At 43.2% G+C, this 17101-nt stretch overlaps 1 protein-coding gene and 1 pseudogene across 13 annotated transcripts in view; one reads left to right on the top strand and one right to left on the bottom strand.

Moving 5' to 3' along the window:
- Positions 1-17101, top strand: part of Erc2 (ELKS/RAB6-interacting/CAST family member 2) — a 907844-nt gene that overhangs the window by 81562 nt on the left and 809181 nt on the right. The gene's annotated exons all lie outside the window — the stretch shown is intronic.
- On the bottom strand, positions 11258-12063 carry LOC106143814 (annotated as a pseudogene).

The following is a 17101-nucleotide window of genomic DNA, read 5'->3' as shown; positions in this document are numbered from 1 at the left end:
ATAAATGTTCACACATATTTACAAAAGTTGCAGGGTAACTTATGCAAAGCAAAGCGATACTACAGGTCAGGTACATTTTCAAGAGTGACAGTGGGAAATTTATTGCTGTTGTCAAACATTTAGTCTTTTTGACTTTCTTCTACCCAGTAATTTGGGGCTTCACAGTATAGAAAACCCAGATAAATGTAACAAATATAACTAAAGAAAGTAAACCTTTTAAGAAGTATATATTTATGGACCATTCTTAACAATTAAAGCTTTTTTATTTTTTTTAAGAAAAAGATATATATTATAATATTTAATATATCTAATATATATTATTTATTTTTTCTGTGATGTTCTGGGCAGTGAACCTGGGTCCTCAGGTCCTCTGCAAGAACAGCAAATGCACTCATCTCTGCTGCCTCTTGCTCCTGACCGCACAGACAAAGCCACTTTCTCTTTTAATTTTTTTATTTATTCTTCTCTCATACAATGCATCCCTACTGCAATTTCCCCTCTCTGCACTCCTCCAACCCCACGGAACAGACCCCATAGGGATATCAGCTCAGCATGCATAACAATTAAATAAGACTAGGCACAAACCCTCTATCAAGGCTGTGTGAGGCAACCCAGTAGAAGGGAGAGGGTCCCAAGAGCAGGCAAAAGAGTCAGTGACTCCCCTACTCCCAGTGTTAGGGGTCCCACAAAAGCACCAAGCTACACAACCATAACATATCTGCAGAGGACCTAGCTCAGACCCATGCAGGCTCCATGATTGCTGCTGCAGTCTCCTAAGCCCCTGTGAGCCCTGCTTAGTTGGTTCTAGGAGCTGTTCTCCTGGTGTCCTTGACCCCTCTGTAGAGCTGCTGTTTCAATCATGCTTTCTCCACCATTGTGGACTGTATCCTCAAATGGATCCATAGTAAGCCTTTCTTCTTTAAGTTGCTTTTGGCAGGTGTTTTGACATAACAATAACAACAGTAACTGACAGACGTTCTCTCTTCTGTCCCCCTCCGTCCCTCCGTCCCTCCCTTCCTCCCTCCCTCCTTCCCTCCCTCTCTCCCTCCCTCTTTGAGACAGTGAAATACTAAGGAAGATGTGCTTCTGAGTCTATTCGCCTCAATCATCCAATTCATTTTTTAAAAAGTTAAATTGAGCACCAGCGTGTCTTCCCTCATTGGATGGAACAGGGACGTTAAACAAATGATATGATACTTTAAATAATATTGACAAGGAGTAGCTAGAAGACAGCCCTCATTTTTATGTAATAATGTTTAGCATGTATTCATTATAATAATGGCTGCTTCAAGTGTGAGTGTCCTAGGACTTCTGTTGCATAGTCAAGTTGGAAAGTTCTTTCCTATGCGTCAGTAGTGTTTAGTTAAATGCACCTCCCCTGGTTTCGACCTTGGGAGCTGATGGCTCAGACAAAGAAACTGATACTCATAGAAGTGTTTTTCTTTTATGGCTATTCCAATTTTGGGTGGTTTCAGAGGGATTGTAGGTGTAAATTGGCCTAGTTTCACAGTCAATTATCACTCAAGATAATTCTGAATTGTTTAACAGACAGATCCTAAGTAATTTTCACATACAAAAATAGGACTTAATCATTAGCTTCTGTTTCCCGTGTGTGTAATATTTCAAGATCAAATCTATAACTTGAAGCAGGTGGACGTTTTGCTGTATCTGAGGTTTCACTTGTAGTTACTTCCCACTTTATCGAAAAGGTGTTGTATCGATAGCTTCATTCCTTATGAAACATATGTGTTGCTTTTAATTACACAGGTGGCTGTTTGTATTAAGAGCACAAGGTCTTGTTCTCTACAAGCGCATTCTCAGACTGTAAGCGTTACGTCCCTAAAAGACAATTAGCCACGGAAACGTGGCTTTGAGCTAAAAACACATGAGCAGAAAGGGGAAGTATATCATGGCTGTGGCAGGAGGTGAACTTAGCTAGGGGCATCCGGCTGGAGCCGGAAAGCACACAGATCTCTGTGCTTGGTGCTGCCCAACCAGACTTTCAGTTTTCTTAACTCCACATGGCAACTGTAAAGACAATTTTAATGCTGCTCATTGAGACTGTTACAAAAATTGTGAAATATTCATATATGAGTTTTCAGCTAGAGGTGATTTTGCTGTCTGGGAAGACATTCTATGTTCTCTCTTTTTTTTCCCCCTTCAATGTTAGGGGTTCTTCCCAGGGCCTCATGCACCATAGCAAAGTATCACTGAGCCACAGTCATGGCCATATGGAGATGGTGTTTATTGCTGTGCTTTCTGTGAATGGAGAGCTGCTAGCGGCTTTGTGCACAGGTGCTAGCTAGCCGCCAAGCATCCTGAGGTGTGCAGGACAGCTTCCGCAAACATTGCTTTGACACAGATGTCAATTGTGTTGGATTTGAGGGATCAATTAGCACATTAGATGGGCCAAATTGAAGATTCAGAAATATTAGTTTTTTATCATCATCATCTTCATCACCAACTGCTGATAGGAATCTGTTGTTCACTGAAGTTTTGGATTTCCCTTTGTTCCCCATCCCCTTCTCTTTTTTAACTTGTAGGCGAATTTATCTCTGTACCTCAAAATTAGACTTTGAGTCTTTCAACTGTTTTCTATCTTTTCTCATGTATACTCATATCTGAGCAAGATTCCTTGACTTTGACTTTTTTTTTCTGTTCTTAAATCAGTGTACACTCTAGAGTCAGAGTGCTGGGCTTGAAACCCATGCAACACTGCTTTCTTCAAGTGTGACCTTAAGCAACTTAATTGATTTTCTAAGCTTTTTTTTTTTTTGGCATGACGTGGAGATTACTAATACAATTTCTCATAGACTTACAGTGAGCGTAAAAGAAATGAGCTACATGAAACCCTTGGCTTAGTGTTGACACTGAAATGTATGTGTATGTTGGCCTATCCATCCCAATAATAAATACTGAGAAGTACATATTATTTCCTAAGTAAGTAGAAGTTGCTGTGGGCTGTTTTCCTTTTTAAACATTGTTATGTAGTTGGCTTTGGCTTAAATCCATGAGAGATAAGCTGTTTTGGTTAGTAATCAAGAACACAGAAGCTCTTTCCTGCACTCACCCTGCTCTGCCCAGTTCTGTAGCCACAACCACGTGAAGCTCTTCAGCTTTGGAAATGTGGGCTCTCCGAATTGAAATGTGGTTAAATAGGACATCCACATTTAGCAGATTTGTTGCAACAAAAATAATAAAATGTCTCAGAAATTTTTATATTGCTCTTGTCTTGACATGAATTATTTTTGATGTAGTGGGTTAAATAAAACATATTATTGGAACTAATTTGAACACATACTGTTTTTCTGCTTTTTAAATGTGACTGGTAGGATATGTAGTTTCCTGTTTGGCATGCATTAGATCTCTGTTGTACTGCTCAAGGATAACCTAACCTAAGAAGCAAAGCTCTGCAAATGGAGGTACATCTCTCCTAATCACTGTCCCTGATCGGTTTCTGGCTCACTCTCAACAAGGCAGGAGTGGGAGTCTGTCCCTTGAGCCCGATTTGTCGGGCTTGCTTGCTGACTCTGTTAGTTACTTTAGCCCATTGCTGGGACAAAATTCCCTACAATGCAATTTGAGGAAGGGTTTCTTTTGGCTCGCTTGTGGGAGTGCATTGATCATGGTGGAGAAGGCAGGGGCCAAGAGTATGAAGAAGCAGAGGGAGATGAATTCGCATTCTCTTCTTTCTGTAGCCTGAGGCTCAGCGTCCATGAAATGATGCTCATCACCTTCGGAGGGGGCTTCCCTCCCCCACTTAAACAGAAATGCTTTGCTAGTTATGCTCAGGAGTGTCTTGTGCGACCCCGCCTCACACCATGTTGACAGTCAGGAGTAACTATTACAGAGACATTCTAAGTTGGTAAAAACAATAGTAAAAATGGCATGCCCATGACTTTGTACTCTCTTTGGAACTTGGACTTGTAAGGAGGAAATGTGGTTTCTCTGTAAAACTGCAGTTATCCTTGGAGACCTTCAATCAGGTAGCTGCTGCTGTCCCTACAATGGAAGTATTGAGCTTTGTGGTGTGGTTACTCTTTGTCGCTTTTGTGATCTAGCACAATAGATTTGTGGAGTTCTCACAACCTTGCAAAATCTCCTTCCATTTGATTGACTGCCTTGGGTGCAGTATTGTTTTGTTGTTTGGATGCTCCGGTGCTTTCTAAAGTCTGCTTAGAGCTCATGTTACCGCACAAGTTAAAGAACCCCTGTGATGCTTTTTAATACAATATTTTCTTCCATTTTTTTTGAGCTCTCATGTGTGAAGTGATTAATTCTATTTAAAGAGAAAAGTCGATTGAGACTTTGCATACTGTTGCTCTGCAGGTGTTGATCTCTTAATTTGTACTTCAAAGTTTCCACAAGGCACTTCAGAATTCATTTCTCAAGTTTACAGATTGATAAGTGAGATGGTATCTATTGTAAATCAGACTAAGCTTGGGAGCCTGTGACAGGCTTCTCAAGATTCTATAATTATAAAGTAAATAGCGTATCTCCTACACGATCTCTCTTGGAGTGGACAGTCTCTGGTAGTTCTTGCTTTACATTGTAGACATTGTGAAGACATGCCTAAGTGTTAGCAAATGCGCCAAAGAATCCTAAAGCTTTAGAATACTCCACCTGATGATTTTCATTGACCCTGTTTGTAGGCTTTCTTTTCTCTTTCATTTTTTGGTGCATATTCTGTCACAAAAGCTGAGATATATTAATGACTTGTCATATGTATTGAGTTCATACTGTGCAAAGCCATTATACTAGTTAATAATGATCCAGTAAGTATGTCAGTTACTGGATTGACATTGCCAGAAAACATTGACCCAGGACTCTAATGGGAGAGATTTACAGTGAAAAGTTCACTTAGAGTCCAAGATGTTAAGACATTTGATGTGAGAGTATGAAGAGCCACTGTAACCATTGATGCATTTGTCCTTGGGAAAGTAAGTCCAGCTGATCCTCCTGAGCTGAATTATAGAAACAGCTTCTTGTTCATTTTGACTTTGGTGTTCACTGTATCTGTCTCTATTAGATCGCTCTACTCTGTCCCACATCCTTTCTTTCTTTAAAGAAAAGTGTGTGTGTGTGTGTGTGTTTGTGTGTGTGTGTGTGGTGTGTGTGTGGGAGGTCAGGGATATCAGATCACCTGGAGCTGGAGTTGGAGGTAGTTGTGAGCTACCATGTGGGCACTGAGAATCAAACATGGGTCCTCTGGAAGCACAGTATGTGCTCTTAACCACTGAGCCAGCTCTCCAGTCCTATTTTGAACACATTGCCAAGAGATGGTCTTTTTCTTTCATCCCATTGATGTGTGTTCTGTTGCAAAATTAGGACCAGTTCAGCTTTGCCTGTTAGGAGGGGTTATTACCATGCCTCACATTGGTGTTGCTGTTATCAGAGCATCTAGGTCTATTAGTAAATGCTCTACAAACTGTTTCCCTTGTGAGAAGCCAGAGAAGCTTGTGAGCATTAAGTGGGCATTTTCTGAACAACTCCTTTTATCTGTAATGTTGTAGAAGAATGTTCTCCTGAACTTAGGTGCTTTAAAAATGATACTTACTGTCTCATGTTTTGTGGGTCAGGAGTCTGGTTCCTGTAGCTCAGTGTCTCTAACATATGGTTATGCCACCCAAAGCTCTAGTGTCTTCTGAAGACTTGAATGGTGACATCTTCCAACCTTGCCCTGAGGTTATTCAGTTCCTTGAGGGCTTTTGGACCGAGAACTTCAGTTACTCCTAGACTGTCAACTAGAGACTTCTTTTAGTCCTTGTATTTAGGCCAGTTTTCAGCATGGTGGCTAGCTTCCTTTAGAGCAAGTGAGAAAGGGAGTGTAAGCATTCTAGAAGCCAGAGTTTTTAATAATGCACTAACAGTTGCTCAACAGAAGCAAGTCACTAGATTTAGCCCATGCTGAAGGGGAGAGGGTTCCATACGGTGTGCATAACATGGGGTAGAGGTCTTTGCAAACCTGTTCTAAAAGCTGCCTTAGGTAGCACCTGCAGTGGATGTCTCCCTACTGAGACTCCTGTAAGACTAGCATTTCTTCGTTGTGTTTCTTCCACTGGCCAACCTGTAAGCCTGTCCACAACTGGAGCCATGTCTGTCTTCCTCACTGCTGTGTTTGCAAGGCCTGTATCGTGGTCCAAAAGTGATGTTCAAGACAGTTTTTTGAAGGAGTGTGTAAAGCCATAGACTGAATAAAAATTTCCCCTTCTCCTCTAACTACTGCCAACCTTTTCCTCCTGCTGGATCTCTTAAACTTGCTCCAGTGCCCAACCCCTGCTTAGGTCCTTTGATATTAGAACCTATACTCAAATGCAAGAAATTATGCATCCCAACCCTGAGGGAACTAAATAAGATTATGGTCATTTGGATTTCATGGGATTTCCATGTGCTATTTACATTTTTTTTTATCTGTTAGTTGATAGAAGTTGACTATATATTCAAACTGCAAGTTACTGAACCTAGTTCTTAAAAGACCTTCAAATGTTAGTTTGATGTCTAGATATTTCCACTAATTTTAGCCTGACTTTCGTGTAATTTTATGGGATCATTGACTAAAATGTAATAACCATTAGGCTGTAAAATGCTGGTGAAATGCCGGCTTGATATGAAAATAGACTATTATATGAAATTACTGATTATTTTGAATAATTTGGGAGACAACTGCTCATGCCAGGTTAATGTAAAAACTACAATTAATTGAGACATGAAGAAGAATTTATGTCCTGTATTTATCAAAGCACAATACATGACTCTAACTGGAACTGACATTATTGATAATGGACTGAGCAGATACTAAGATTTAATTTTCGGTTCCTAAATAATGATGAGTAATTGCTATTCTTCATCGCAGGCTGTCATGCTTGAGCTGTTTACATGTGTGGTTAGTCAAGTAAGGATGTATGTAAAATGTGGATGTAGTACTAGCCCAGTTACAAAGTCTGACCGATAATGTTGGTCTCTAGGCACCCTTCCCCAGATCTCTTAGCTTTAGTTTCCTGGTCTGTTGTGAATACTACATGAGAAAAGATGTGGCAAACTTGGTAGTTGTGTCTGGAGTTAGTGTGAGGTTGTTAGTGTTCAATGATGCATTGTTACGATGCTATTAGTTAGGGTTTGCAATCTTACTTCATGTCACTAATGTTAATTAACTTAATTTAGACATACTGCCCCTAGTGGGAGATGTGAGCATATTATGGCCTTCACCCATAATTTTGGAGCCATGGTGTACCCCGTAACTTACACAGTTCTTAGAACTTGACAGCATGGAACATCTTACCACACAACTCTTCAGCTCGTTTCCCGGGCCGGCCACTCCCTTCCCCACTCAAAGGATTTTGTTTATCTGCCTCTCATTTGGAGCATCTTGTTGAAGCCCTTTGGATATACAGATTCCCACGGCAGAGGCTCATGTCTTGTGTAAGAAACCCAAGAACTTGAATTCTCTTAGTTCTGGCTTCCTCATCCACACCATGGGTTCATTAGTAGTACTTGCATCTTCAGGCTGCTATGAGAATTAATTGGAAAATCCATGGGAAGGACCTAACAGCTGTGTCGGGAATTGGTGTGAACTCATTCCTGGGGCCCAGAGAGAGCTTCTTCCTACCTCGACTTTCTCTAGGTGTGGCATGCATCGCAAAGTGTACTTTTGTGTGTCAGGTTGGGGTGACATTTCCTTTGGCTGGACACGCCTGGCTGGACGGTGGTTCTGGGATTAATGACTTCTTTGTACGCTGGTGACCCGTTGGTCGTCCCACCGTGGCCTATCAGGTGGGTCAGCTCCTGGTTTGACAAGCGTTCTAAGAACAGCAGATCTGCCTCTGTGGGAAGAGGGTTAGCGTAAGCAGCTGAACCTGAGCCTTTGGGAGGTAGGTGAGACTGTTCTGTCTTACCGAGAGTGGGCCTTTTCATTTGGCTGTCGGAACTTTTAGACTTTTGAACATGACCCTACTGTTTTTACATGTGTGTTTATTTATGTGTACATATGAGTGTGATCACTGAATTGTGTTTGACAGAGATTCCCAGGGTTTGTTGTGGAGTGAGAAAGCCTCTTGGTGACAAAAGGGGGCTTGTACCTTGACTCCATGGAGGAAGCCTGCAGAGCTAACTGAAAATGAAACCTATCTTGTAATTAGTTTGGGATGAATATTTGGCTTTCTTTGGTTGGTCCTGATTGGAAGTTGGAAGTACAGACAGAAAAAAAAAATAGGGAAAAATTTGGTCAGTTACTAACCAAATCCTGACTTTCATAGCTGGTTGCACAGGGGTCTTAGGCCAGGGTTCTGTCTGACATTGTTCCTTTTTGTCTTCATGCATGTGCTTCTCTCTTTTTATCACCCGGGAAAAACTAGATAGCCTTGCTTTTACCTCTTAGACCTTATATCCATTTGTCTCCAGATTCGACTGTATTGTAAGGTCTTCTTGACCTTTTATTATTATGTCACCACGGAGTTGTTAATGGGGAGTAGCTGTGCGTAAGCACTTGAGACCCTGGGTAGAACATAATGACTAAAATCATGACCTTAGTGACAAAAATGGGAATAATTAATAGTCCTTGTAAGTAACTTCAGAACTGGAAGCATCAATTGCTTAGCTGAGGCCAAGGGAACAAATTTCACAGGTCATGAGGATAAACTAGAAAGCCAAGAGTTTCTGTAAGACTGTGTTTATTCTTTCCTGCAGGCAGGGAACAACAGACCTGCCACTGTGGTCAGCCAAGAGGAAGCTGAAAGCAATGCATGTGTCCACTTGTGCTGAGGGCTTGAGACGGACCTGGAGCTCTTCTAGGGTGGAGGGAGTCATTAGTAACTTCTGCCAGAGTCAGCGATAGGTTTCCTAAGAACAGACCTATTTGCAGGAGTATCATCACTGGAATTGCCCTCATCATTTCCCAGCTGATCAAGGATGCTCTCATTTTGGATCTCACGTTCGGCCATAGCACTTCATAGAACAAGTCTCTATGTGTCTTGGAATATCATTCCTAAATTTCATGGAATGTTAGTCTGAGGTCAACAGGATCAAGCTTCTTGGCCACAAAAGCCATGTCACCCACACTCATAAGTAGCTCCTTACTATGCTCCTATAAGTAAGCCCATTGAACTCATTATGTTACCAAGCTAAACTTGGGTGAAATCATTGCTTTGGTTTTCATAGTTCATATTGTGATGTGGGACTTCCCTCTGTGTGGTATGAATATGTTTTATTACCATTGGTTGTGAAAGAAGCTGTTTCTGCCAATGACTTAATAGAGTAAAGTCTGGCAGGAAATCTGAACAGAGAAATAGAAAGTAGGCAGAGTCAAAGAGACACAATGTAGCTGCCGAAGGAGAAAGATACCGGTAGGCCACAGCCTCATGAAGATACCTAGGTTAATAGAAAAGGGTTAATTTAAGATATAAGAGTTATCTAGAAATAGGCATAAGCTATTGGCCAAACAGTGTTGTAATTACTATAGTTTCTGTGTGATTATTCCTGTCCGGGTGACCGGGAAATAAATGAACAGTCTTTCCTGACAACATTGCTGCAGTAAAAGTTCATGCAGTATTCTTGCTGGCCTGATACTTGCTACATAGCCCCATTTCCTTGAACTCATAGCAATTCTCCTCCTTCAACCTTCCAAGTGCTGGGATTGCAGGTATGTGTTGGTACACCCAGTTTAGAGGCTGTTTAAGTTATGCGAGGAGAGCTGCGTATGGTATCGAGTCCCTTGTAATAGTTTACTATATATGTCTGCAGCAGTAGAATATAGGGTTTGAGATGAAATCCTTGAACCTCTCTCTGGGCCTTCCACATAGCCATTCTTAGGAGGATGGCTGGTATGTACCTGGGAGAGCAGACTGTGTGCCTGTGAGCACTTGTGGGAATATCTTTGGATAAGGTGAAAGGGCTCACTATTAACTTAGTATCTTTTTCTTAATGTTACAAGTTGTTTTCCATGGCTCATTGGATAAAGGTGTCTGCTGCTAAGCTAGATGACCTGTATTCAATCCTTGAAATCTACGGGGAGGGAGAAAATCCACTCTTGCATGCTGTGCACTGATCATCAGCTCCTTGCCGTGCCATGTGCCTGTGTGCACTCATGCTTGCAGATGCACGTGTGTGCCACACGCATGTACATTCATGCACACACAATGTAGTAACATTTTTTTTAAAAAAAAAGCATGAAAAGGTTGTTTTCTAGTTTATACTAGAACGATCTTAAAGTTTTACTTTTTACCAAATATATGATTTTTGTGGTCTGATCTACATTTATCAGAGATGTTTGGGTATGGATTTTAGAATGGTTTATCATACTTTTAGGATTTTCTCTTTTTAACCCTCATTTATTATAGAAACACAGATCTTATAGATACTTTTGAGGAATAGAACTGTTGAAGATTTACATTACATCTAACATGTGTTTAAGTTGATAAAGTCTGGTAACCCAGGTCATGTGCACTCAAAATAACTCTTAAATTCTTCTAGAAATAGAAGTCTTGTCTGGATTTAGGAAGTCCTTAATTATAGCTTTGCACGCAACTAAAGTCTAAGGTTTAAATTCTATAGTTTGCTGAATATCTGGCTCATGGTTGGTGTCCGGGTTAGGTTTTTGTTTTGTTTTTTGTTTGTTTACTTGAGAGTAGCTAGGGTCATTTGTACAGATTAATCAAGAAAATGCCCTCCCACCCGATTGGCCTGTGGAAAAGCCTGTAGGTCATTTCCCTGATTAATAATTGATGTGGGAGGACCCAGCCCATGGCGTGTGGTGGCACCCCGTGCAGGTGCACCTGGATGGTCTAGACCGCAGGCCGAGCGAGCCATGGGGAACAATCTAGGCAGCAGCACCTCTGCGACCTCTGCCCCCTTTTCCACGTTGCTGCCACAGTTCCTGCCTTCTCAGTGATGGACTTAATAATAGCTGTAAAGTGAAAGAGACCACTTTGCCTCCAGGTTGCTTTTGGCCATGGTGATTTGTCCCAGCGATAGAAACCCTAAGGCAGAGGGATGGATCTTTGAATAGCAGCTGGCATTTTTGAGGTGTGGAAATGTCAATGGAAACGGAGGGAGATAGACTGGGTAGAAGTGCACAGGGAGACGAGAGGGTAAGGAGGGCGGAGAGAGCAGAACACACTGAAGCAGCAGTAGGAAAAGGAAGAGGAGGGTTTCCTGGAGAAATCAGCTTATGTTAAGATTCTCAAATTTTTCCTTAGATTGAGCCAAATTATTTTTTTTTGAAGTTTTATAATTATAGTTATGTACAGAAAACTCAGCAGTACATTTAACCCAGTTTAGTGGCGAGTTCTTTGGCCTTTGCCTTTTTCAGCTTGGCAATTTGAGCCACAGATTTAGGACCCAGGACGTTGCCTCCCCAGTGGCGGCGGATCTCGTCATATCTGTCGTTGTAATTGGTCCTAATAGCTTCCACCAGCTTGGCCAGAGCACCCTTGTCTTCCGAGTTAACCTGTGTGAAGGCAACAGTGGTGCACGTCTTATATGGACCAGCCGCCCCAGCCTGGCCTTTCCCTTGATGATGCAATAGGGGACCCCCATCTTGCGACACAGAGCAGGCAGGAAGACCACCAGCTCAATGGGGTCTACGTCGTGGGCAATCACCACCAGCTGAGCCTTCTTGTTCTCTACCAAAGTGGTGACTGTATTGACGCCCGCTTGAAGGACAGCTGGTCTCTTAGTCGGGACATCCCCTTTGCCGGCAGCTTTCTTCTCGGCACAGGCCAGCAGCCTCTGCTTCTTTTCCTGCTTGGTCTCTGGCCTGTACTTGTGGGCAAGTTTAAGCAACTGGGTAGCTGTTTGCCGGTCCAGGGCCTGGGTAAACTGGTTAATGGCAGGAGGAACTTTGAGCCGCTTATAGAGGATGACCCTCTGCCGCTGCAGCCTGATGTAGCGGGGCCATTTGACGAAGCACGTGAGATCTCGCTTGGGCTGGATGTCCTGCCCAATGCCGAAGTTCTTAGGCCTCTTCTCAAACAAAGGATTCACCACCTTCTTCGCCTCCTGTTTCTTCACGATGGCGGGGGCCGGGGCCACCTTCTTCCCCTTGGCCTTCTTTTCCTTGGGCATCTTGCCGGGCTGGAGGAGAGAGAGTGGGCCAAATTATTTTTTAGGAAAGCAATTTTAGATCAGAATTTTGTTTGGAGGCCTCTCCATGTGAATAAGATTAGGCCCGAGAGACTGTATTCCTCCCCTCGGCCCCACCAAAGTGCAAATAAACAATTTTCTTACAACCAGGGACTTTCTAGAGTGTCTCCGGAAGATGGTTTTGGGAAACTTATGTGGGATAGGTCTGTGAAGTGGGGTTCTGATGGAAGGACGGGAAAGAAGGAGTATTTCCTTTTTTCCTTTTCTTTTAGAGGAAGAGAAGGGTCAGACTTAAGTAACCCATGCATGTCTGGTGGCCGTGTCTGGTGAAAGTGATGTATGTGCATTCTGTGTCCTGTGTCTCACACCTCCCAACCTCTGCCTGGTCTCTGCAAAGCGCAGCCCGACAGGCTCTGGCCCTCCTACAGGAAACCAGGAGCCTTGCCCTCTCTGGTCTAGAGCCAGTTCTCAGGGTAAATGTAGAAGAGGGAAGGAAGAGAACATTCTTTTTTCTTTTTTTTATGACCCACATAAAGTTTCCCCATGTGAGCACAAATTTGCTGAGAACTATAAAACTCCCAGACTGTGATTCTGGATTAAATAACACGTTCAACCAACACAGGGAATGTACCTCGTGGTTCTCTTTATGGGAAACAATACTTAGAGATAACACAACACAGGACAAAAGCAGACAGAAGCATGGAAAGGGATTGACTAATTTCTCCAAGCCCAGTTCTAGGAAATAAAGAATCTACATCCAGGAACTCAGTGTAAGAGTAGAAGTCACCCACACACTCTTTAGCATTGCACGCAGACTTGGCGCTCTGTGACAGCAAAGCACAAGGGACCTCTTTGGGTACTACATGCAGTTTCTAGCTGAGTCCATAGCAACAGATGGTGCAGACCATATCTCTAGGGACCAAGACATTTCCAGGTCAACTGAAAGGAAACAAAGACTACCCAAAGGAAAGCGAGCAGATGGTGTTTATCAAGGATGTGCTGCAGCAAGAGCTCCTACCAACATCTCCGGCATTTGGCATAGGCTCGAGCGGGCAGAGCAGAAGGAAAACTGCACTCATAAGAAGGTTTCAGGTTCACTCTCTGATTGGTGGTCACTGTCATGCAGAAGGAGGTGAGCTCACTAGAAGTGAGTGGTCTTACATGATTGGTCTGGGGGAGAACAGAATCTTTGTTTGGAAGCAGAGGCACTAATGAGGAAGTGCTCAGTCACTGACCCAATCTTGACTTCCCAGAACAGTGACTATAGAGGTTGTGGCCTGGCTTTCCCGGCAGGTTGCTATGGAGAGTGGGCCAGAAATGTTGGTTTTAGTCCCTCAATAAATATCAGTGAAGGCCTAATTAATTGGGGGTGTACACATACCATGGATTAACCCTAGCTAACAAATACTGTGTTTTGATTTTATCCCCTAGCAGAGGATCAGCAATGATTTTTTTTTTGTAAGTGACTACATAAAAATAGATATAGGTACATGCAAGTGAATAGGTGTAGCTGTGTTCCAATAAAACTTTATTATTAACCTTGGAATTTGAGTTAAATAATTTCCGTGTCATAAAATATTCTTTTTTTTAACCATTAAAAATATTAAAAGTGATGTAACTTCATCTTTGTCAGTGCACATAACGGCACCTTACAGTCTACTGGGGATCTGGCTACAGAAGGCCCTGGGTGTTTGACAGTACTGTGGCCTCTGTCCATTGCCAGCGGGCCAAGGTGCCTGTGAGCCACTTTGAGCCCAGTGAGTACATCCATTGTTATTTGATAGAGAAGAACATTAACATTGTCTACAAAGGGCTGAACCAACCTCCGATTCTCAGAGAAGATTGCGTATAGATGCCTGGATGACCCAGCCAACCAGGAGATTGAACAAGGAAAGATGTACTGTATCTATGGCCCGAGCAGGTGGTCACTGAGGATCAAATAGCCCAGATGGCTCTGCTACAATTCATTAGCAGTGGACTGCCCAAGGTGGCCGTGCCATCAAACATCCACTGTGATTATCCGATTGAGGCCCAGCTTGTCAGTGAGAAAGACCTGCATTAGGCCAAGAAATCAAGAAGTGTATCGTTTCCTGACAACTGCAGGTGCCAAGTATGGCATGGGCTTCTGGAGGCCTGGATCTAGAATAATTCACCAGATCACCCTGGAGTTCTTCTGATTGGCACTGACTTCCACACCCCTAATGGTGGTGGCCTGGGGAGGGGGTGCATTGGAGGAGGGGTGCTGATGCCGTGAATGTCATGGCTGGGATCCTCTGGGAGCTGAAGTGTCCAGGGTGATTGGTGTGAAGCTGATGGGCTCCCTTTCTGGTTGGTGTGATCCTGAAAGTGGCAGATATCTCATAATGAAAGGTGGCCCAGGTGCTGTTGTAGACTACCATGGCCTGGTGTTGGCTTCACCTCCTGTACTGGCATAGCAACAATGTGCAGTAAGGGTGTAGAAATTGGGGCTACATCAGTGTTCCCATCCAACCAGAGGAAGTAGAAGTACTGAGCAAGACTGTCTGGACAAACAGACAATGCCAATCTAGCTGAACAATTTGAAGATCACTTAGTGTCAGACCCTGACTGCCAGTATGACCAAGTGATTGAAATTAACCTCAATGAGCTAAAGCCGCATATTGATGGGCCCTTATCCCCAACTTGGCTTACCCAGTGGTAGAAGTGGGCATGTGGCAGAGAAGGAAGCTGCCGTCTGTGACATCAGAGTGGGTTTGATTGGCAGTTGTGCCAATTTAAGCTCTGGGAACTTGGGATGGTCAGCAGCTGTGGCTAGCAAGCACTGGCCCATGGACATAAGTACAAATCCCAGTTCACCATCACACCAGGCTCTGAACAGATCCACACCACCATTGAGCAGGATGGCTGTTCACAGATTCTGAGGGATGTGGGTGGTATCGTCTTGATCAATGCCTGTGGCTCGTCTATCAGCCAGTGGTACAGACAAGACATTAATAAGGGGGAAGAGAATACAATCGTTACCTCCTACAATAGGAACTTTACAGGCTGCAGTGATGTGAATTCTGAGACCCATGCCATTGTCACATCCGCAGAGATTGTCACAGTCCTGGCCATTGTGGAAACTCTTACGTTCAACCCAGAAACTGACTTCTTGATGGACAAGGCTGGCAAGAAGTCAAAGCTGGAGGCTCCAGATGCAGATGAGCTTCCAAGATCAGACTGATCCAGCGCAGCACATCTACTAGCAGTGGCAGCGGGTGGACATAAGGATGAGTAATTTGGTCCTGAGAAGCACTCTGAGTGCAGGAATCCCAGCAGTCTTCCTCCAGAGTTCCTGGCTTCATCATTAATCTCATTTGGGTCCTTAAACCACAGCCCCATAGGGACTCAGACTGCAGCAGCTGAGGATCACCCAGGTACAGCCAGTGCCCACCTCCCTGTACCGATTATGTCTACAAAGACAGTATCATAAAGTTCATTAGAAGAATTTGGGGAAGACTGGAAAAGCTTACCAAGGAGAATGGATGCATGCCTTGCCCCCACGGTTCATCTGCTTGGTGGTTGGGTGTTTGCATTCCCTGTCTTTCTCTCGCCAATATTTTATGTACGTGTTGCCCATATTTTTTTTTAACACTTTTGCTGAGTTATAATTTACATGTAATACAACTCAGCTGTTCAAATTGTACGTCTTAATGGGTTTTGGTGTACACTATGCATTTTTACAAATGTGTTATTTAAAAATGTTAACTGTGCTATTTAATAGTGTTATTCATATAATTATAACGATATAATTATAATTGTACAAAATTTGCCACCAGTTTTCTAGTTTTAATCACTCCATGGAAAATTTATAGCCTTTTAGTAATAACTCTAACTCCCTATTCTTTTCTTCCCCTTCAGCCCCTGGTAACTGCAAATCTTTGTATATATATATGCACACACACTGTGGATTTGAACATTCCTGGTACTTCATATGAGTAGAATCGTATGATACTTGTTCTGCTTTCTCCAGTCCATTTGCTTAGTCTAAGATGTACATTCTGCTTTCTGGCCTATGTCTTCCTTTAATAGCGTCTTCTGAGACTGTTTCTGGGTAGGCAGAGGCTAGGAAGTAGAGGCGGACCAACTCTTATCAAAATCTAAACTCTTATTTAGATTTTGTTGTGTAGGCAGCAAAAGTAGTAAACTTTCTTCTCCCTCCCTCCCTCCTTCCCTCCCTCCCTCCCTCCCTCCCTCCCCTTCCCCCTCTCCCCCTCTCCTCCTTTCTCTTCCCCCTTCTCTCCCTTCCTCTACCTCTCTTTCTTCCTTCTTCCCTCCCTCCCTCTGGCTTCCCCCCTCTCTCCCTCCCTTCCCCTTCTCTTCCCCTCTCTCTATCATCCCCGTCTCCTCCCCTCCTCCTCTCCTCCCTTCCTCTCTCTGTCCTTCCCCTTCCCTCCCTCCCTCCTTTTCTTCTTTTCCTCCTCCCTCTTTTCCATTCCTCTCACCCATGCTCCTTTTTCTTTATTCCCTCCTTATAACTTTCTCTTTTCTTTTTCCTGTTTCCTTCTCTCCGCTTTCCTCTCCAGGAGGAGGTGTAGTGTTTAGTGTGGACCTTGACTTATGGGGAACTTGCCCGAGTCCTTCGGTTAGAAACTCTTCTCGTGTTAGTGAGAGGACATCTTCTTCTCTTCCATACCTGTAGCATGTGTGATCTCCATGGAGTCTTGGGGAGAACCTCTGATTGCTGAGCCGTGACTTGTAGCTCATCATGGGAGTAATTCTCAGGATAACAAGAGTGCTCTTCTTGCAGGCCCAATTGTTCCCTGGGTTGTACTTTGGCTTCCATGACTCTCATATGTTATTTGTGATGCATCGATATAATTCATCATATGATATAATTCATCATATGAGCATGACCTCCATTTTTATAGATATCCATTTATATATATATAGCACACTATCTGCTGTATAGCCCGGCTTAGCTGCCACTGTCTACGATCAGTGATGGCTCTCTTTTTGTTCTAAGTGTAAAAAATTCAAAGGTACGATTAGTGTGTGTGTGTGTGTG

This window comes from Microtus ochrogaster, chromosome 6 (assembly GCF_000317375.1).
Source record: "Microtus ochrogaster isolate Prairie Vole_2 chromosome 6, MicOch1.0, whole genome shotgun sequence".
In the NCBI taxonomy this organism is placed as follows: Eukaryota; Metazoa; Chordata; class Mammalia; order Rodentia; family Cricetidae; genus Microtus; species Microtus ochrogaster.
The sequence above is the reverse complement of the archived record's forward strand: the minus strand, read 5'-3'. Positions and strand labels throughout refer to the sequence as shown.